At 44.8% G+C, this 21,427-nt stretch overlaps 1 protein-coding gene across 1 annotated transcript in view; it reads right to left on the bottom strand.

Annotated features, from left to right (window-relative positions):
* Nucleotides 1–5,859, bottom strand: part of FAM107B (family with sequence similarity 107 member B) — an 86,881-nt gene extending 81,022 nt beyond the window's left edge. The window contains exon 1 of the mRNA XM_031652483.1: nucleotides 5,693–5,859. The gene's annotated coding sequence lies outside the window, so the exon portion shown is untranslated. The remainder of the gene's footprint in view (nucleotides 1–5,692) is intronic.
* Between the last annotated feature and the right edge of the window lie 15,568 nt (nucleotides 5,860–21,427).

The following is a 21,427-nucleotide window of genomic DNA, read 5'->3' as shown; positions in this document are numbered from 1 at the left end:
CAAATCTCAGGGACCACATGTCCACACGATGCATGGGAGGTGCATATAACCCAGGGAGTCTCACAGATGAGAACGCTACAGCTCAAAGGGGTTACGGGACTTGCTGGAGGTCACAGAGCTGGGGCCTGGATCCTCACCCTGGCAGGCCGGGCTCACAGCTCTCCAAACCTTTCCCCTACACCACATTAAGCACCTTGCTCCATTCAGCAACTTCACTCCTCTGGCTCAGGGCTGTGGCCAGACAGGGCTGTCACCTGGAGATGTTCCAGCATAATTCAAGTGAGCAATGACAACAGAAAGGAGAGCAGAGAACGTGGAAGGCAAACCCTCTAACTGAATGCACCGAAACCTGCCATGGCGGGAAGAACCCGTCTGCAACCTGCATTTTTCTATCTTGTTTCTGCGGGAGACTTGACAGCACATACATAACCTGAGGGTTGCCGGGGCTCAGCGTCCCCCCACTTCAAGACTTCTAAGTCTCCTGACTGCTAACGACTTTAGCAGCCCCACCAGGAAGAGCCCTGCTGAACAGCCCAGAGGGCCCCTGCCCTCTCACAGCCTCTAAGGGGGTGCTCTTCTTACACCCCAGTCTCTCTGCCACAGCAGGAACCCCAAGACTTTGTTGTGTGGAGGAAACATTACTGTCACCAAACCATGTGACTTACACACACCCCCAATACCACTACAGACCACGGGGCCTGTTTTAGGACTATTAACATGTGCTTAACTCACATCCTTGGTAGGCTAGGCCTGGGGGCTCATGCCTATAATCCCAGCACTTCGGGAGACCAAGGCAGGAGGATCACTTGAGCCCAGGAGTTCGAGATCAACTGAGGCAACATAGTGAGACCCCATCTCTACATTTTTTTAAAAAAAGATATGTTTAACTCACATCTTTGGTAAAACATCTTTGATCAGGGAACATAAAAGAATGTAGAATCTGCAGCTGAATAATGATTCTTATTTCCACAGAACATACAAACTCAACACAACTCACTCCTTGCAGGGAAGCCCTTCTTCTTTAACTTTCTCAGTGCCGGCATGTACCCTGCTGTGGGATCACTGCTATTCCTTGTTCTACAAAAAAAAGAGCTCTTTCCATCACATACATCTCGTGAATCTCAGAACTCAATTTTACTCTTTAAATATTTTTAAAGCTGAAAGATTTATTTTCACTAAAAAAAAGTCAATCCCTAAGTCAAGAGTTCACCTGGTGTCAAAGCAAGATTCCCTCCTTTTTCTGCATCTCTCTCCCCATTTTCCTTCCTACAGCTCATCTGAGTCCGAATAATGTTCTTAAATAAGTCTTCTCGCTCGTTCCCCACAAATCCCTCTTATCTTTTCATTAGCAACAAAACCTCTGGTGGGCACAGCTGTAGTCGGGTGAGCCTTGCGTGGCACAAGTCCTCACTCCTGGAATCCAGGCCAGCTCAGGACACCACATCCCACCACAACTGGCTTCCCGGGGCTACTGGCCATAAAGTTCACCTTCAGCAAGGACACTGGGACAGAACCATACATTTTCCTGATCCACCTCAATTCCAAACAACAAAGCGTTTGAACCCCTCAGCCAAATTCCAGACAGAACTGAACAGTCCACCTCATCTGTTCAGCTAAGCCCCTACCGGCAGGCTCTGAACTGATGGGCACTGGGCAAATCCCCATGCAGCTCCATGGCCCGCTGTACCCTCCCACCCTGACATTTCCACTGTCAGATACCCAACCCCCACCTTCACTGGCAATGACATCATTCTTTCTGAGCTACCTTAATTCACCACACACTGCTTTCCCTTCCCAGCTCTTAACTGTAATTAAACAATTTTTGTGTAACTTTGTGTAATTCTTGTTTATGTATATGTGTTTTTTAGCGACAGGCTCTCACTCTGTCGCCCAGGCTGGAGTGTACTGGCATGATCACAGCTCACTGCAGCCTCGAACTCCTGGGCTCAAGTGATCTTCCTGCCTCAGCCTCCAGAATAGCTGGGACTACAGGCATGCACCACCACTCCCAGCTAATTTTTAAAAATTTGTTGTAGAGATGGGGGTCACTATGTTGCCCAGCCTGGTCTCAAACTCCTGGTCACAAGCAATCCGCCTGCCTCAGTCTCCCGAGTAGCTTCCACCACAGGAGCGCGCTGCTACACCCAGCTATTTTTTTTTTTTTTTTTTTTTTTTGAGACAGAGTCTCTGTCGCTCAGGCTAGAGTGCAGTGGCGCAATCTCGGCTCACTGCAAGCTCTGCCTCCCAGATTCACGCCATTCTCCTGCCTCAGCCTCCCGAGTAGCTGGGACTACAGACACCCGCCACCACGCCCGCCTAATTTTTTTGTATTTTTAGTAGAGACGGGGTTTCACCATGTTAGCCAGGATGGTCTCGATCTCCTGACCTCCTGATCCGCATGCCTCGGATTACAGGCGTGACCAGCTAATTTTCTATAGAGATGAAGGTCACTATGTTGCCCAGGCTGGTCTCAAACTCCTGGCCTTAAGCAGTCTTCCTGCTTCAGCCTCCCAAAGCACTGGGATTACAGGCACGAGCCACTGTACCCAGCCCAGTCTTTAAATATCTTCCTCACCTACCTTGTAGTCTTGTTAACAGTAGTAAACCCAGTGCCTGGCGCATGATGGGCACTAAATGTCTGGTGAATGGAGAGTAAATGACAAGCAAAGCCTCCCCCATCAACCTTAAAATAGCCCCTTGTCCATGAACCATGACTAAATGGCAATCTAAACCAGCTTGCCAAATAATCTTCTTTCTTTCACTGATGGGGTACTGGAATCAGTGATATGAGATGGGTAAGACTGTCCATTCCTCTTCAGCAAGTATCCTAAGTACTTAGGGTGAGGGAAAGTTCAGATGGATCAGGCCCAGCCCTTCCTGAACTAGAAAGGAAAAGGAGAGAAAAATGGTTTGCTTCAAGAAGGAAAAGCAGAAATAGGCCATGATTAGACAAGGGAACTATACAAGGAAATGCAGCAAGGTCTCATGAGGTCATCCCAAAGCCACACTTGATCCCATGATGCACACAGAGGGCATCCCACTCCACAGCAGCTTTCCCACCCCAGAGTGTGCCCAAAGCACAGTGGCACCCATAGCCACCTTCTCTAGGCTGAAAGAGCAATGACTCCCAGAGATAGCTGGAGACTTCTACAAATGCCCAAAATCTAGATCTCACCCAAACTCCCAACGCATTTCCTCAAAACGCTTGCGCACAGAATTCTGGAGGGAAGGGGCAGAAGGTAAGTTAGGAATAACATTCAACTATATTCCTCATCTACTGTGTTTCCTCTTTCCGTCCAGAGATAAGTCTTCTACCCCTCCACCATTCCCAAAGAAAATCAGTAAAACTCTTTTCCACCTTTACTTGTGACATTTTAAACAATTAAGAGTCAAAGGAAAGACTGAACGAATGAATGAATGAATGACTGCATCCATCCTCCCACATCAGGAACAAGATTTCACATGTCAATTTCTCAGACGCGCAAACCAAGTCCATTTTTAACCATCCAAGGAATGGGATCTCTAGTCCCCTGGGGTAGGGGATTGTGACATTTCCTATTGGAGCTTCGTTTGACTTTTGCAGACAGAAAGGCATCAGGACTCCTGAAGGAATGCCGATCGTTAGAGCTGACTACATGCATGACTCATTGACTCACAGGCCACTACTACACCTCAACGCTCAGCGTGCGTGCAGATTAAAGCGCCCCAAGTGTTAGGAACTGCAACAAAAATGCACCTGAGTGTACATAGCCACGACTTCCTTCTTGTAAATTCTTCTAACTTCAAAATGTATTGCATCATCCTAATGATCAACCTACTTCTAAATGGTTGTCTCAAAGACCTTTTATTTTGCATATTAGAGAATTCAAAAGTCCAAAAATGTTACAAGAGGAAAATAAAAGTACATAATAACAAAAGCGTCCAGTGGCCAAATCTGTGGCTAAAGAACGATTTTATTTTAAAAGAACATACACACTCAACACAACTCACAACTCTCAGGAAAACTCTTATTTTACTTTCTCAGTGAAAGGTCTTTAAGAAACCAGCATGCACTCAGTTGTACAATCACTGCTATTCCTTGTTCCACAAACAAGAATTCCTTTCCATCACATATTTCTCACGAATCTCAGAACACAATGTAACTTTTTAAATATTTTTAAAGCTGAAAGATTTCATTTAAAGACAAAAGTCAATCCCAAATGACTCCTGAATTCAAAAATACAGTCCATAAAACTTTGTCAGCCCATTCTTCCAAATCAAGTGGAAATCTACATTGTCTTTCCTGTATCTTTCTTCTCCCTTCTGTACAGGTGGTTATTTGCAAACCTATAAGAAAATATATTTCAAAACAACTTGTCCGTATTAATCTTGGATGTAAGTGGCATACCAATGTTGTAGAATTATCATGATTAAATGTATTTTAGGCTGATGTGGCCGGTCAGTAATGCTCTCATTTACCACCCCACCCTCTCTCTTTCCCTCTCCATCACACTCACACACACACACACACACACTTACTTTTTGGCTGCCAAGTTATAATTTAAGCAAAGATGCCTTCATCCTTAGGGTGTGTTTGGGTGGTGAGCACGAGTGGTTTTCTTCTATATTTTTTCAATCAATTTTTTAATTAATATATAAAATTTTCTAATGAAAAGTTTAACCCGAAAACCAGCGGCGCTAAGAAATCTTCTCTGGACAGGTAGCCCAGGCACTATTTCAACTTAAAGCCACTTGGATAGAATTTCCAAAGTGATGTTAGGAAAACGTGGCTGGAGGAGAAAACCGATGTACTTGATAGCAACAAATCTCAAGTTTAAGAATGTGAAGTTGAACAGGCCTCATTCCGTTTTCTTTATGTCCCCTCAAAATCGCTCCCATCCTATCAAGTAACTTTGCTCCGCTGTCATTGCCTGAAATCTTTGGGAGGGAGGAAGGAAGGAGGCTTGGTACCTTGCAGCAGAGAATGAAATCTGCAGTTCACCCTCTCAACCTAATTCCTCTTGCAGATTTCACAAGTGGTGAACACCACCCCCTACACAACACTAACACTTTGCCATACGCATCAGTGCCACCTCCAAGGGACCTAAAGATGCCTGGGGGAAATTATGGAACCCAAATTGTATTAGGACTCCTTGTGTGTGTCACACCACCCCATATGCTGGGTTCACTGGAACAGTGGAGAAAGAGAAGAGGCAAAAGACGAAAAGTTACTTGCAGACTGCAGTCAGTGTCACGGCCACCTTCGGCGCGGGGCGAACCTCCCCGGCTCCGGCTTTGTCTGCGGGGCGGGGGCTGGCGTCGGGGCGCGACCCGGTCCACGCCGAGCGCCCCGGGGCGAGAGGCGCCAAGGGCAGGCACCCCGCGCCGGGTAGGGCTCCCCAGCGGCAACGCCGAGGAGGCAACAATGAGCCGGGCGGCCGCTGGGCCCCTTCCCCGCAGCGGTCCCCGCCTCCGCGGCGCCCCTCGCCCAGCCCCGCCGCGTGCTGGCCCTGAGCCTCGGCACCTCCCGGGCGCCGCACGGGGTGACCCGCAGTCCCCGCAAGCCCCCCGCCCCCCGCGCTCGGGGACCCCCCACCCGCCCGGCCGCCCGCCCGCCGAGAGGGTCCCCGGAGCCGGGGTCGGGCCGGGCCGCCGCCCGCCTCCCCGCGCCCCTCGTCTTTGTGTGCAAAGTAAGTGCGGGAGGCGAACCTACCTCGGCGCGCACAAAGACGCGCGGCTCCCTCCCGGCTCGCTCCGGGCACCCACGGCGGCGCCCAGCGGCCCGACTGCTCCGCGGCGGCCCGAGGCGGCGCGAGGGCGGCTCCGGCGGCAGCGGCCCGACCCGCAAGCCAGTCCGGCTCAGGGCGGCTGTCGCTCTCCGCGGCCCCGCGCGTCCGAATTAAGCGGCGGGGCGGGGCGGGGCGGGGAGGGGCGGGGCGGGCAAGGCCACACCCCCGACGCGCCCCGCCCCCAGCAGCCCCGCCCCCGCCTTCCTTCCACCGCTCGCGCGAGTCGGGCGGAGATCCAGACAGGCCGGGCATCCGCACCGGGAGGGGCGCCAGCAGGGGCTCCAGCGCTCAGCCTCGGGGACTCGGTGGGAGCGAGGGCTGGAGGGGAAGCGCGGCGGCCCCGGACGACCGGGAAAGTGGGAAGGCGGCCGCGTAGGTCACAGCCACACTCTCCTGTTTTCTCACTCCCTGGTTCCGTCGCTCTCTCCCTCTGCGTCTCTGTCTCTGTCACTTCTCTCTTCTTTTTATCTCTCTCTCCCTTAATCTCTTTCTCTCATTGTCTCATTGTCTCTCTTTCTCTCATTCTCATTCTCTCATTCTTTCTCTCTCCCCGTCTCATTCTTTCATTCTCTCTCTCTCTCTCTCTCTCTCTCTGTCCCCACCCCCCGTCTCTCTCTCTTATTCTCTCTCACACACACAGGTACCCAAGAGCATCTGGCTCCTGGGTGTCCGGGCTCCGTCTCCCCGGCAAGCGTGCGATGCTTAGAGGCCGTCCCCATAGAAATCCTGCCAGTTCCTCTTGGAAGAAAACGCAGACGGAATCAGGGAGGAAAAGGAGACATTCGTTGTAATTGTACAAATCAAAACCCAGTGACCTGGGGATTCACCCATTTTCCTCCCCTCCCTTCATCAAAGGGTAATTGGAAATTTAAATATGCAAGAAAGAAAGGGTTTATTCTGCCTCTTACCTGCTCTCTGATCTCCTTTTCTTCAGCTCTTTTACAAGTGCTACTCTAACCAACCCTAAGGCTCTGAGATTACCATCTACTTGAATCACAGCAGGTACAAAATCAGGGACTGAAACAGTATCTGTTTCAGCGTAGCAAAAAGACAACAGGTTCGTGGATTTTAGATCAAAAGTTTTTTCATTGTCTTGGCAACAGATGACTAAGGGCTTATTTATGGGGAAATTTTTCTGACTAAGACAGTTTGGGTCATAGTCATACAGAAAAGTCACATCAGTTATGGATTGTGGTAAACAAATTACTTATTCCAAAGATATTTCTCACACACCATGCTCTAAACCACAGCCTGCCAGCCGTGTAAGGGTCTGGCCATCCGTGGTTCCCTGGAACCCACTGAGGGCTGGAATCACTGCCAGAGAACTTAAAGAAACTCCTTCCCAGCTCAGGAAGTTGAATTCCATGAACTTTATACATGGTGTTTCCTATGATTCTTCCTTCTCTCCCGTCCTTGAGTTGTGTTTCTGTTCTTCACAATGGCTCCACCGGTCACCAGACTAAAACCTAGGATCCAGCCTAAACTGTCTCCCTCCCTCCCCACATTGGCATCAACTCCAAGGCCTGTGCAATGTGTGCAATTCCTGGCCGTCTCCCTCCCCCTCCTTTGGCACTGCCACTGTTGCCTTTGGGCTCAGTCACAATATGGTGGCAGGGGCTTCCTAACTGGCCCCAGCCTCTGATCTAACACATGGTTTTCCTCTCAACTTTCTGGGGTGCAAGTGAACTTTCCAGGTGCAAGATGCTCAGTGTCCTCCTCTGCTTGAAACACTTTAGTGGGTACCTGCTTCCTGCTACATGATCAAGTCCAAGCTCCCCAGCAAACATCCAAGACTCCACTCAGCCAGAGTGCCGTATTTGCTAAGTGGCCCTGCTCTGTGATGAAGACTGGATGAAATAATGAATATATGGCCTTGTCATGCTCTTCCACGGGCTTCCCCTCTGCCTAGCAGAACTTCACCCATCCCCAAGAGCTCCTCTCCTGAGAATCAGCCTTCTCTGGAAAACCTTTCCTGACCTGCTCAGGCTAGATGGATCTTTTCTGCCCCTTCCATACCCGGCACGGTATTGCCACTATTGCACTGTATTGTAAATATGTACCTCTGTGAGCCCAGAGTTTGTGCTTGACATATATACATATCTTTATATCCACTTGCCTAATGTAATATCTGGCATATAGGAAGTGTTATGAGCTAAACTGTGTACCACGTACCCCTATAATTCATATGTTGAAGCCCTAACCCCCAATGTGACTGTATTTGGAGACAGGACCTATAGGGAGGTAATTAAGGTTAAACAGGGTCATAAGGGTGGGATCCTAAGCTTAGGTCTTGTGGCCTTATATAAGGAGGAAGAGACACCAGATCCCTCCTTCCTTCTCTCTTCCTCTCTCCCTCCCTCCTTCCCCCCTGTCCCTTTCCCCACCCTCTCTTTCTCTGCACAAACACAGAGAAGAGGCCACATGAAGACACAATGAGAAGGCCGCCAACTACAAGCCAGAAAGAGAGACTTCACCAGAAACCAGCCCTGCTGCCATCTCGATCTTGGACTTCCAGCCTTCAGAACTGTGGGAAAATGAAATGTCTTGTTTAAGTCACTCAGTCTGGGGTATTCGGTTATGGCAGCCCCATCAGATGAATAGGAGAAGCGTGCATTGGATTCGAGATTCTAAACCCCAACCCAGCAGTGAGCCTGACTTCTCCATACAAAGTAGCCTGGATGAACATCTGTGATGCAAGGCCAGGCAGAGTGTCTGAATGTGATAAGTGACCATGGTCTTTTCCCTGCCCCATGAGAGAAATAGAAACAAAGGCTTGTTCCATACTCCAGGGTATAAATGCCTACAGGCTCAAAGTCACCATGCTACCTTTTGTACCAGGTACCATAATTTCTTTTAAACCAGAAACAAATAAAAGCAAATATTTACTTTGAATTTATTAATTCAAATAAAAGACAGGAGGCCAATATCAATATGTTAAAACCACTCTTTTGGGCTGAATATCTCACATCCCTAGGGAATCTTAGGGGGGTTTTAATACAGGTAAGATCAAGTATCCAATTTGGTTTGGGGCCCCTGGAGCTACTGTGGGTGAATCCCGGGAAATAAAAGCTTAAAGGTTATGAGCTATGGTGATATTTCCATTTGTATCCATACCATCCACCAGAGTATCTGCAACATATCACTCTGTGTGTGATAGATGTTGTTGAATGCATAAGCCTGGTACTTCCCAGGGTTATACCAGGTAACACCGGACCCTCAGCCCGAGTCTGATATACTGTAGATTTCACATTCTGAATGTAGACAGGACTCTGGAAAAAGTAAGGGGAACTAGTGGCCTAAATAGCCTGCTGGATTGTGTTTAAGATTTTGTTATGGGGCTGACACAGTTTATCAGGTAGCTTAGATGGTCTTTACTGATTTGCTTTCAATACAAATACTGATTTCCCTTACAATACAAAGGGAACACTCCGCGGAATGGTTTCTGAGTCATTTAACCCATCACTGGTGATAGATTCTCTGATCTTGCATTACTGGAAAACATACATAATAATTTTCCATTTCAGAGCAGCAACCTGCAGGGTCACCATATACTCTGCTATGACCTCATCCTTTAGCTTGGACATCTGGGGACCTTGTAAATTCATCCCAAAGGAAAATTGAAGAAAGCAGAAATGAATATTTGGGGACATAAAATGATACAAAGCAAATCAATCTGGAATAAGATGTGTTGCTTTTTTATCTTCTACTTGGGTCATTTTCCTCATGCATAATCTTAAAATTGTTACTTTACACCCAAACCACCATGCTGAAGAGCTCCAAAGAGATGAGAAAAACTTAACAATGCCCTAGAGGAGGGAAATGTGTTTTGACATGTATACTCTTTTGTATCTTAAATTTTGCACTGTGTATGTGGACATTTGAATCGTAATCCATTCAAAAAGAAATAAAATCTTAATTTTAAAATCCTATTTTTAAGCCACGCTCTCTCATTCTGTGTCAATTATCTACGACTGTATAACACATCACCTCAAAACTTTAGTGGCTTAAAATAAGAGCACATGATTTGCTCACAATACTGTGGGTTGGCAGTTTGGACAAGGCTCAGCTGGGATATCTTATTTCTGCCCCATGTGGCATTAGCTTGGCTCTGTCATGCATTTGCAGTCAACTGGGAGGTTAGCCAGGGACTGGCTTGCCCTGAGTGGCCTCAAAGTCCAGAAGTTGATGGCAGCTGTCAGCTCTGGCATCTCAAATCCCCTTGTATGGCCTCTCAGCAGGCTAGATAGGACTTCCTCACACAGCAGCCTGGTCCAGGAGGGAGAAAGAGGAAGTGGTAAGGCCCCTGGAGCTGTAGCGTTATAGGTCTAGAAGAATGATAGAATTCTGCTACATTCTACCATTAAAAATGTCACAATGTCAGCCCAAATCCGAGGTTTGGGGAAACAGACTCCCCTCGATGGTAGAAGCAGTAGTCATGTTGCAACAGGGCTTGCGTGTGGTACTAGGAGAGGAGGAATTCTTGTGGCCATCCTTGCAGATAATCTTCCTCTAAATCAGACATGAGGAACTACAGAATGGAGGGCAAAGTAACAGGTGCTAACAATAGTCTCAAGGGAAATCTTTCCGATGATAAGACAAAAACACTTTGCCATTCAACACAAAACCCACAAGGACAGATTCAGTACATTTGTATTGACCTCATGGCCTCAACTGATAGGTCAAAGAAAATAGTTAATTTCTGCTTATTTGTTTTTGGTTTAAATAAGAAAAAGATGGGGGAAAGAAAAAAGAACAAAGGCTTTGGGACTGTAATGCAACTAAAGTGGATTGGGTTCTAAATCAGTGTTTTAGATATCTACTGCTGCATAACATCTTACCATATACTTAGTGGCTTATAACACCCAGATATTCACTCATCCTTTTTTCAGTCCAGAAATGCCATGACTGAGGTCTATGCTGAAGGCCTTCCAAAGCTAAAATCAAGATCTTGGCAGGGCTCATAGTTCATCTTGTCTGGAGCTCAAGGTCCTCTTCTAAGGTCATTCAGATTGCTGACAGAATTCAGTTCTTTGTGGCTATAGGACTGAGGACCCAGTTTCTTTGCTGGCTGTCAGCTGAGAGCTACTCTCAGCTGCTAAAGGCTAGAGGCTGCCCAGAAACCTCATCACGTGGCCCTCCCCATCTTCCAGTGAGCAGTGTCTCAACAAATCCTTCTATGCTTCCAATCTCTGACTCGACCATCTTGGGTTCTAAACTCAGATTTAAAGTACTCATGTGATTAGGTCGGGCACACCCAGATCATCTTCCTATCTGGACAGGCAACTGACTCGAGACCTTCCTTACATCTGCAAAATCCCTTCACAGCAATACCTAGATTATGACTGAATAACTAGAGAAGATGTGTGTATACCAGAGGCCAGGAATTGTGGAGGCTGTCTTAGAATTCTATGATAGATGGAAGGATAGGCAAACACATGCTCTTTAATATAAACATAGAATGTAAGGGCAGGCAGAAGGTGGAAGCCTTGGAGAGGTATCACATGCAGAGCTCAGCAGTAAACCAGGAACCAGGCCTAAGAAGGAATTCTTATTGAGTGATAACCGAGCTCCCACATGATTCAATGGTTACCAAGTCTTCATTGAACCCTGATGACCTGAATACTGAAAAAAATGGGGGAGGAAAACAAAGTTAAGAATATGGCACCTAGGCCAGGCGCGGTGGCTCACGCCTGTAATCCTAACACTTTGGGAGGCCGAGGCGGGTGGATCACGAGGTCAGGAAATCGAGACCATCCTGGCTAACATGGTGAAACCCCGTCTCTACTAAAAATACAAAAAATTAGCCGGGCATGGTGATGGGCACTGGTAGTTCAGCTACTCGGGAGGCTGAGGCAGGAGAATGGCATGAACCCGGGAGGCAGAGCTTGCAGTGAACTGAGGTCTCGCCACTGCACTCCAACCTGGGAGACAGAGCGAGACTCCATCCCCCCACAAAAAAAAAAAAAAAAAAAAAAAAAAAGAATATGGCATCCTAATTTTATCATTTAAATAGCATAATCATGTAAATATAACAGAATTTCCTTTATTTTGCTTAACTAGTTTGCACAATTGTTGTATGACATTAATGTAATGTTCCATAACCCAGGAAGATAATGCTTTTCAATAAAGAGACTTAGAGAACTCATTTGTGGAAAATTTTTGTGAAAAGCTGTGTGGTTTGCCAAGCAAATATAGCACATGCGTACCTTTTTAAATCAATAGTACTTAGGAAGGATCAAAATGATATGCCCAAATCTGAAAGAATATGCTAGAAACCAGATGATGAGCTATTTCATTAAAAGAGCCTCTGTGTATGAGCATTTGTGGCACAGGAATGGAATGACTTCATTAAATATGCTAATAGCACCAACAGTAAAGATAAGTATTGTCCCCTGCAGTAGTTATCCGCTACAAAACCACTTTGCAAGCTCCAAAACAGAGCCGTATTTCATGATGTAACTGAATACTTTGCCAATTCTAGAGAGTTTACAAATTCAGGAGAGTTTTATTTTCCAAACACTTAATATATGTATTGCCTAAAATACTAAATTTCATTTTTAAAGACCACTTGCTTTTCGTTGTTCACAATTTTAAAATCAAAGGTACTCTATGAAATGGTGGTTCTAACTTGTAACTGGACATCACGAAGAATCAAGAGAAACAGCTGTTACTCACATAAACGACTCCTGAACGATGCAAAGATCTGCATTTTACGTTTTTTTTTCTTTCCATGAATCCAAAACCAGAAAAAAGGATTTCCTGAGAGTCTTCCTGTGTATTAAAACTAAGATCTCTAAATAGCAAAGAGACGGGGAACAAAATCCTCAAGTGTTCATCCTGTCAAAAATACTAAGATATCTTCATGATAGATACTAATGAGTAAACAAGCCATCTCTGCAATTAAGCAATATGAAGATAATTTCTGTAAATTTCCTGATTCAAATAACCAACATATAATACAAATGGCCAAATTTCTGTGAACATTCTACAGTTTGCTCCAACTTCTTTTTCTTCTTTCTGATATTCACTCTAGATACAAACATTTCCATTAGCAGAAAGTATCCCTTGGAATGCTTATATTATTAATAACTAGTTGAATGCCAGTTATATATATATATATTCACCTAACTTCTATTAATTGCAATAAAATCAGTTTATGGAAGAATGGAAGGAAGGCTAGGCTAGGACTAAAGAGATCTGCCTGGTGACCTTGGATAAGAAACTTAACCAAAGCTTCAGCCTCCTCTGGTCTTAACGGTAAATGAATTCATAGCTATTTCTATAGTTCAGAAATGGCATGGCTGCATTCTCTGCTGAAGGCCTCCGAAAATCAAAATCAAGATCTTAGCAGGGATCATAGTTCATCTCATTTGGAGCTCAAGGTCCTCTTCTAAGCTCATTCATTTATAAATATATATAAAAATATATATGTATATATTTTTCACTGATATTCACTCTAGATACACACATTTCCATTAGCAGAAAGTATCCCTTGGAATGCTTATATTATTAATAACTAGTTGAATGCCAGTTATATATATATATTCACCTAACTTCTATTAATTGCATACATAAAAATATATATACATAAAAATATATATGTATATATTTTTCCTTGCTAGTTATTAGCTGGGAGTCACCACTCTCAGCCACTAAATACATACATTTTTATGTTTATATCCTCATACATATAAAACATTTTTATGTCCTTATATATGTGTATGTGTATGCATGTGTGTGTACGTGTATGAGTATAAATATATATACACGTTTTATATATAAGTCCTTATTTCTATAAAAAGTTCCAGCTTTAGTTGGGTTGCTGTCCAGGCTTGGCTGGAAGAGAGGGCTGTGTGATCCACTCCAACCTTAGAAGTAAAGTTCAAACTGCAGCTAATGTTAAATCGTGCCAGAGAAGGTTTGCTTATTAACTCTGCTTAGAGAAGTGTGTGACCCACACATTTGAACTGCTAATGATTACTGGACTTTTAAAACTGCTGTTCAAGTAATAACACTCTTCTATTTGTTCCACCAAATTTAAACTAAAATTCTAACTAATGTTAGTGTTTGCTGGATAATGTTAATTTAATAAAAGTTTGAACTTCATAAGGAAAAGGAGAGAATGAATGCATGATGGAAGGACAGAATCCTTCTTGGGCAGCTGAGGGCAGTTTCTGGAGAGGTTTTGCAAGTCTCCTTGTTCCTCTCTCAGTTGCCGTCAGCACTCAAAACAACCTGCCCTGTCCTTCCTTACTTACCCTGTCCAAGATTCTAGCTTGTTCTGGTGGCCTCCTTTTTCTAAGTCCACAGCTGACACACATTGCAGGAAACTGTACTTTGACATGCACCTGCTTTTCTCAGCTCATTTCTCTCTGCAACAATTGCTTCAGCCATTTGCTATCATTTGTATCATTTCATACACAAATAATTACAAGGACAAAAGAAAGAAATACAAAGATATGACAGAACTGTCCTTGTCTTTGACAGACCAAAGAATATAACAGACCTTTGTCCAAAATGATAAGTGACAGACAGGCTGAGAGACAAAGACACACAGAGAAAGAACAAGTAAAAAAAGATTGGGAATAAAAATGGAGACGTAATTGTAGATACCCCAAAACTAAAAAAGCATACAAAAACACCATGAGCAACTTTGTCTGGAAATGTAGATGAAATAAAAATTCCTAGAAAAATACAAGTGACTCAGGATGAAATAGGTAAACTTTCTTTTTAAAATTTTATTTATTTATCTGAGACAGAGTCTCACTCTGTCACTCAGGCTAGAGTGCAGTAGTGCAATCTCAGTTCAGTGCAACCTCCACCTCCCAGGTTCAAGCAGTTCTCCTGCCTCAGTCCCCGAGTAGCTAGGATTACAAGCGTGCACCACCATGGCCGGCTAATTTTTGTATTTTTAGGAGAGATGGGGTTTCACCATGTTGGCCAGGCTGGTCTCAAACTCCTGACCTCAAGTGATCTGTCTGCCTCGGCCTTCCAAAGTGCTGGGATTACATGTGTGAGCCACCGCACTGAGCCCATAAACTTTCAATGAATTGACCTGGCAATTAAAATGTTATCATAGAACAGAAGGAACCTAGTGGTATGGAAATTGATTTTAAGAATGATTTGCTCATGACTGTTCTTAGCTTGATTGGAGAGATTCATAATCTTTTAAAAGACAGTTTATCCATATAACTAATGAAAAGCAGAACTTCTCTTTTTACTCGGAACTTCCTTATTTACCCCAATGCCCCCTTATTAACCCTGACAGTTTTTTTCACTGCACAAACTTCAAGATAATCTTAATTTCCTCACTTAAGCCCCACATCTACTTTGGTGACAAAACCAAGACATTGCTTTGTCTATTATTTCTCTCAAATCTACATTCTTCTCTCCATCTCTATCAAATTCTGCCTGGCCCACAGACACACAATTGTCAGAGCGCATATCCACTAATACTGCTCTCCTTCTGTCTGCCCCACACAGGTATACACTATGACTCAAGTCATTGCACAAGCAGGCCACATCGGCTAGGCTAATCTAGTAAAACAAATTATACAACACTTTCCCCTCAAAGTCGGACCGCTGGCTTTTCTTTTATTAAAATTCAAAGTCAGCTGGGGGCGGTGGCTCATACCTGTAATCCTAGCACTTCGGGAGGCCGAGGTGGGCAGATCACTTGAGGTCAGGAGCTAGAGACCAGCGTGGGCAACATGGTGAAAACCTGTCTCTACTAAAAATACAAAAATTAGCCAAGCATGGTGGTGGGCACCTGTGGGCCCAGCTACTTGGGAGGCTGATACAGAAGAATCACTTGAACGTGGGAGGCAGAGGTTGCAGTGAGCCGAGAGCATGCCACTGCACTCCAGCCTGGGCAACAGAGTGAGACTCCATCTCAATCAATCAATCAATCAATCAATAAAACTTGAAGTCACTTCTTTCTTTTCCCCCTAACAGTCATTGTCCTGTGAGGGTCACAGATCACATGAGGTCCTGTGGGCTCTTAGAGGCTCTGAGCATGATCAGAAGCCATCAGTGTGCATGATACTGAAAGCCAGGAGCCTGTGTTCATCACCAAGGGAGAAACTGAGGCCTGTGCCCAGGGCGCCCTGGCATTTGGTGGTCGGGGAGCTGCTGGGAACTGGCTAAAGAGATGGAGAAGGAGCCAGGTGCAGTGGCTCACACCTGTAATCCCAGCACTGTGGAAGGCTGAGGCAGGTGGATCACCTGAGGTCAGGAGTTCAAGATCAGCCTGACCAACATGGCAAAACCCGGTCTCTACTAAAAATACAAAAATTAGCCAGGCGTGGTGGCCCATGCGTGTAATCCCAGCTACTCGGGAGACTGAGACAGGAGAATTGCTTGAACCCAGGAGGCAGAGGTTGCAGTGAGCCAAGATCGTGCCATTGCACTCCAGCCTGAGCAACACAGCAAGCGAGACTGTCTCAAAAAAAAAAAAAAAAAAGAGAGAGAGAGAGAGAAGGAATGGCCAGTGAAAGTGAATGGGACCCAAGAGAGCTATGAATGAAACCTGGAGACCAACCGAGGGTTTCAAGCAGGAGAGGATGTGATGGGCACCTTTGTCAAACACTGCTACCAGGTTGCATGAGACAGGGAGTGTTTACCAACTCAAGAATCACTCGGGGAGCAGTGGGGATGAAGACCTGGCTGGAGTGGCTTCAAGACATAATGGGAAAAGAGCAACTGGAGGCAGCTATTATAGGCAGCTTTGTCAACGGCAGTAGACAGAGGGGAATCCAGGGCCAAGAAAGGTTTTGTTTCATTGCTTTGCTTGTTTTTAAAAATGGCAGAAACGGCTGGGCGTGGTGGCTCACGCTTGTAATCCTAGCACGTTGGGAGGCCAAGGCAGGTGGATCACTTGAGGTCAGGAGTTCAAGACCAGCCTGGCCAATATAATGAAAACCCATCTCTACTAAAAACACAAAAATTATTTTTTGTATTTTTTTGGGCACGGTGGCATGTGCCTGTAGTCCCAGCTACTTGGGAGGCTGAAGCAGGAGGATTGCTTGAACCTGGGAGGTGAAGGTTGCAGTGAGCTGAGATTGTACCACTGCACTCCAGCCTGAGTGACAGAGTGAGGAACCATCTCAAAAAAAAAAAAAAAAAAAAAAAAAAAGGCAGATACGAATAATTATCCGTAAGCTGATAGGAATGATCTTGTAGGGAGAGAATTAATGGATATATTTTGGTCTTCTGGATAGTAAGCCTAGGCCTTGCTGAAGTGAACTCTACTCTAGCCATTTTTCCTATGAGGCATAAACACACACTTCCACTTCCCAATCTTCATTCATGATGCTCCCTCTAGCAGACATGCTCTTCCTCTCCTGTTAGCAGATCCAAGTTTTGCCCATGCATTAAGCTTCTGTTCAAACCTTAGGTCTGCCATGAGGCCTCCCTTAACTTTTATAACCTAGACCAACTGCTTCTTTAATTTTTTAATAGCACTTAATATTTATAAATTACTTATTAAGTATCTCTGTGTGGAAAGGAGTGAGCTAGATTTGGGAACAGAATAAGTTAAATAAAAAGCATCATTCTATACTTGAGAAGCTAACAAACTTCTTTTTCCTTTTCTTTTTTTTTTTTTTTCTGAGACGGAGTCTCACTCTGTTGCCCAGGCTGGAGTGCAGTGGTGTGATCTCGACTCACTGCAAGCTCCGCCTCCCGGGTTCACGCCATTCTCCTGCCTCAGCCTCCCGAGTAGCTGAGGCTATAGGCGCCCACCACCACGCCCTGCTAACTTTTTTATATTTTTAGTAGAGACGGGGTTTCACTGTGTTAGCCAGGATGATCTTGATCTCCTGACCTCATGATCCACCTGCGTCAGCCTCCCAAGTGCTGGGATTAGAGGCTTGAGCCACCACGCCCGGCCACAAACTTCTTATTGTAATAATTTTTTGTACGTGTTCCCTAATTACCTTGTCAACCTTGAAGGCAGGCAGGAATCAATGTTTTAATCTTTTTTTAGTGCTTAGCACAACAAGAACTTCATAATCAGAGCTAGATAGATATTTATCAAATTAAATTAAAAATAAGTATAATGGAATTACTTAGGCACCATTATATTACTTCCCAATTGTATAAAATAATCACAAAAACTTCCCTTAATAGTTTATTCCTTCAAACATTTTATAACAATTATTTTAAAACTTTCTAAAAGAGGTTTGATATTTCCCTGCTGTGTTAAATAAAGAGCCTTAAGGACAGTGGTTTTTTAAAAACAATAATAATATTGACCTGCTTGTGGATGGCAAAACTGAGTATCTTTATTGAAAATTTTGATAAAGCTGAACTACAAGGGCATGTTGCACATTTGTTGGAATGAGTGTTCTTAAGACTCAGCTTTATATGTAGGAAAAAAATCTGATTAGCAGTTCTACAGAGCTACTGGACACTTGAGCTTCAAAAGTACTACAGAAATGAAAAGACAAAGGACATTGTTTTTACTGAGATTTCCATAATTCTCACTCCTCTTCTGATGACACAAAATAAGCCCAGGGGACTAGTAATGAGGTTGAAAATGAATATGCATGAGCTGGAATCACATCAAGAAGCTGATAAAAGGTATTGTTCCATTGCCTAGGTCAGCCTGGTATAAAAAAATGGAAAGACCCAGTGGGTATATTATTGGCAAGTTTGTGGCAGACTTTCTTCTAGGCATATTGGAGAACACAAAACTTTACTGAATAAGAACAGCAATAATGAAAGGTACACTCGAGAGAGTAAGGAGGCTGGGCTCAGTGGCTCACACCTGTAATCCCAGCCCTGTGGGAGGCCAAGGCAAGCAGATCGATTGAGCCCAGGAGTTGGAGACCAGCCTGGGCAACATGGGGAAACCCTGTCTCTGCACAAAAAATACAAAAATTAGCTGGGTGTAATGGCACATATCTGTGGTCCCAGCTACTTGGGAGGCTGAGGGGGGAGGATGCCTTGAGCCCTGGGAGGTCAGGCTGCAGTGAGCCATGATTGTGCCACTGTACTCCAGCCTGGGTGACAGAGGGAGACCCTCTCTCAAAAAGAAAAAAAAAAAAAAAAAGAGAGAGAGAGAGTAAGGAAAGTAAAAATAAAAATAAGGCAGGCAGGTGGGTGAATAAGAGAAGGATAAGGAAGAGAAGAAAAAGGAGAGGAGCAATAGGAGAAAAGAGAAGAAAGAGAACCGAGAGGAAGAACTAATCACAGACAAGAATGCGGCAGGAGTGAAGAAAAGGAAATAAAGAGGCTGGAAAGGAAAAGGAAATTAACTGACTTGGGATATTTTCAGGTTTTTTCGAAGGTCACGCCCCAGTTTTCACTGTGAATTAAAGACTCAGGAAACAGCCTTTCCTGTTGAGACCTGTGTGTAATTCCTGCTCTGCACCTTGCTAGCGATTGTTGCATATCCAGATAAAAGCATCTGCAAAGAGAAGGGGCTTGCACCTCAAGGTGGGGGTCCTTACTGCTTTAAATCCCTGGGGAGGATACGTGTCTCTCAAACTTGCAACAGGAAGTGAGGGAGAGCCCGGGTCTTGCTCACGACGAGTCAAGCCACTCAGGAGACATTGTCTTTTCAAAAATGGGCTAAACTGAATATGATTTAACACAAAATTGTACATTCTGGCATCTGAAGCTTAAGATATCCTAATTTCACAATTTATGACTGCTTAGAAGTGATGAAACATGGAAGTGGCTATCTATGTTCGAGCAGAGACAAAAGTAAAACGGTGTGCTCAGAGCTTGAACACATGTAAACCAAGAGCAAGCTGTCCTGTTGGGGAAGAAAGGACACCGCCACATCTAGGAAGGTGCTGTCCGGTCAGGAGTAAAGAACAAAGAACTAGAGACAGATTCAGGTAGATGCCGGAAAAAAAAAAAAGAGTCTGAGACAGGCCCATGACCCAGAGTTGGGGGCCTAATTACTGTGGTGGTGCACACCTGTTATCTCAGCTACCTGGGAGGCTGAGACAGGAGAATTGCTTGAAGCTGGGAGGTGGGGTTTACAGGTGTGGAGCACCAAACCCAGCCTCTTGAAGTGAAATTTATACACAGTAAGATTTACTCTTTTTAGTGTACAGATCTATGAATTTTGACTCATGTAATACAGTTGTGTTACCACCTCCACAATTATCATAGGGAATATTTCACCACCCAAAAAAGTTGACTCATGTCTCCTTGTGGTGAATTCCTCCTGCCCACCCACAGTCCCTGCGATTCTTGCTCCATAGTTCTCCCTTTTCCAGAATGCAACCTGCAGGGTATTACACAGTTCACAGTCTCCTTCGGGGCTGCTTTCACTTCACACAATGCTTCTGAGATTTCTCTATGTTCTCAGGTCTATCAGTAATTCGTACTTTTTATTTCCAAGTGGTATTCCATTGTATTGTTTATCTCTGTTTATCCATTTACAGTTGACAAACATTTGGCTTGTTTGTAGTTTGGGGTGAGTGTGAATAAAACCACTATACACATCTCACACAGGTCTGTGTGAGAACATATGTTTTCATTTCTCTTGGGTGAAAACCTAGGAGTAGGACTGTCGGGTTGTATGGTGTTCTGGGTTGGATTCTGTCCCCTGCCCCCATGCCCACCAAAAAGATGTTGAGTCCTAATCCCCAGTACCTTATTTGGAAATAAGTCATTGCGGGCCAGGCTTGGTGGCTCATGCCTATAATTCCAGCACTTTGGGAGGCCAAGGCAGCTGGATCACTTGAGGCCAACAGTTTGAGACTAGCCTGACCAACAGAGCGAAATCCCGTCTCTACTAAAAATACAAACATTAGCCGGGCATGGTGGTGTGAACCTGTTATCCCAGCTATGCAGGAAGTTGAGGCAGGAGAGTTGCTTGAATCCGGGAGACAGAGGTTGCAGTGAGCTGAGATTATGCCACTGCCTACCAGCCTGGGCGACAGAGTAAGACTGTGTCTCAAAAAAGAAAAAAAAAATAACAACAACAACAAAAAAAAAAAAACAAAAAAAGTCACTGAAGATGATGTAATTAAGATGAGGTCATATTGGAGTAAGGTGGCCCTTGATCTGACTGGTAGGTATCATAAGAAGAGGAGAAGAGACACATAAACAGACACGCAGGAAGAAGATGGTCTTGTGACAACAGGGGCAGAGATTGGAGTGATGCATCAATAAGATAAACAGTGCCAAGGATTGTCAGCAAGCACCAGAGGTTAGAAGATGCAAGGAAGGAAACTCTCCTACAAGCTTCAGAGGGAGCTTCAGAGAGAGCACCACCTGCAGACCCCTTCATCCGACACTTGTAGCCACCAGAAGTGGGAGACATACATTGCTGTTGTTTTAAGCCACTCACTTTGCGATACCTTGTTACAGCAACCCTAGGAAAGTAAGGCAGTATGGTCCGTGTGTATTTCACTTCATGGGCACTTTTCCCCAAAGTATTTACGTTCCCATCAGCAGTGCATGAGAGTCCTGCTTGCTCTATGATCCATCAGCACACGACACTAGCAGCGTTATTCATTTTAGCCATTCTAATAGGTGAATAGTGGTTTTAATTTTTATCTTTCTAATGGCGTATTATGTTGAGCACCTTTTCATGTGCTATTTGCCATCCATATATCTTCCTTAGTGAAGCGTCTGTTCCAGTCTTTTATCCAGTTTTTATTGGTTGTGTGTGTTTTCTTAATAAGTTGTAAGAG

This window comes from Papio anubis, chromosome 11, assembly GCF_008728515.1.
Source record: "Papio anubis isolate 15944 chromosome 11, Panubis1.0, whole genome shotgun sequence".
Taxonomy (NCBI): domain Eukaryota; kingdom Metazoa; phylum Chordata; class Mammalia; order Primates; family Cercopithecidae; genus Papio; species Papio anubis.
The sequence above is the reverse complement of the archived record's forward strand: the minus strand, read 5'-3'. Positions and strand labels throughout refer to the sequence as shown.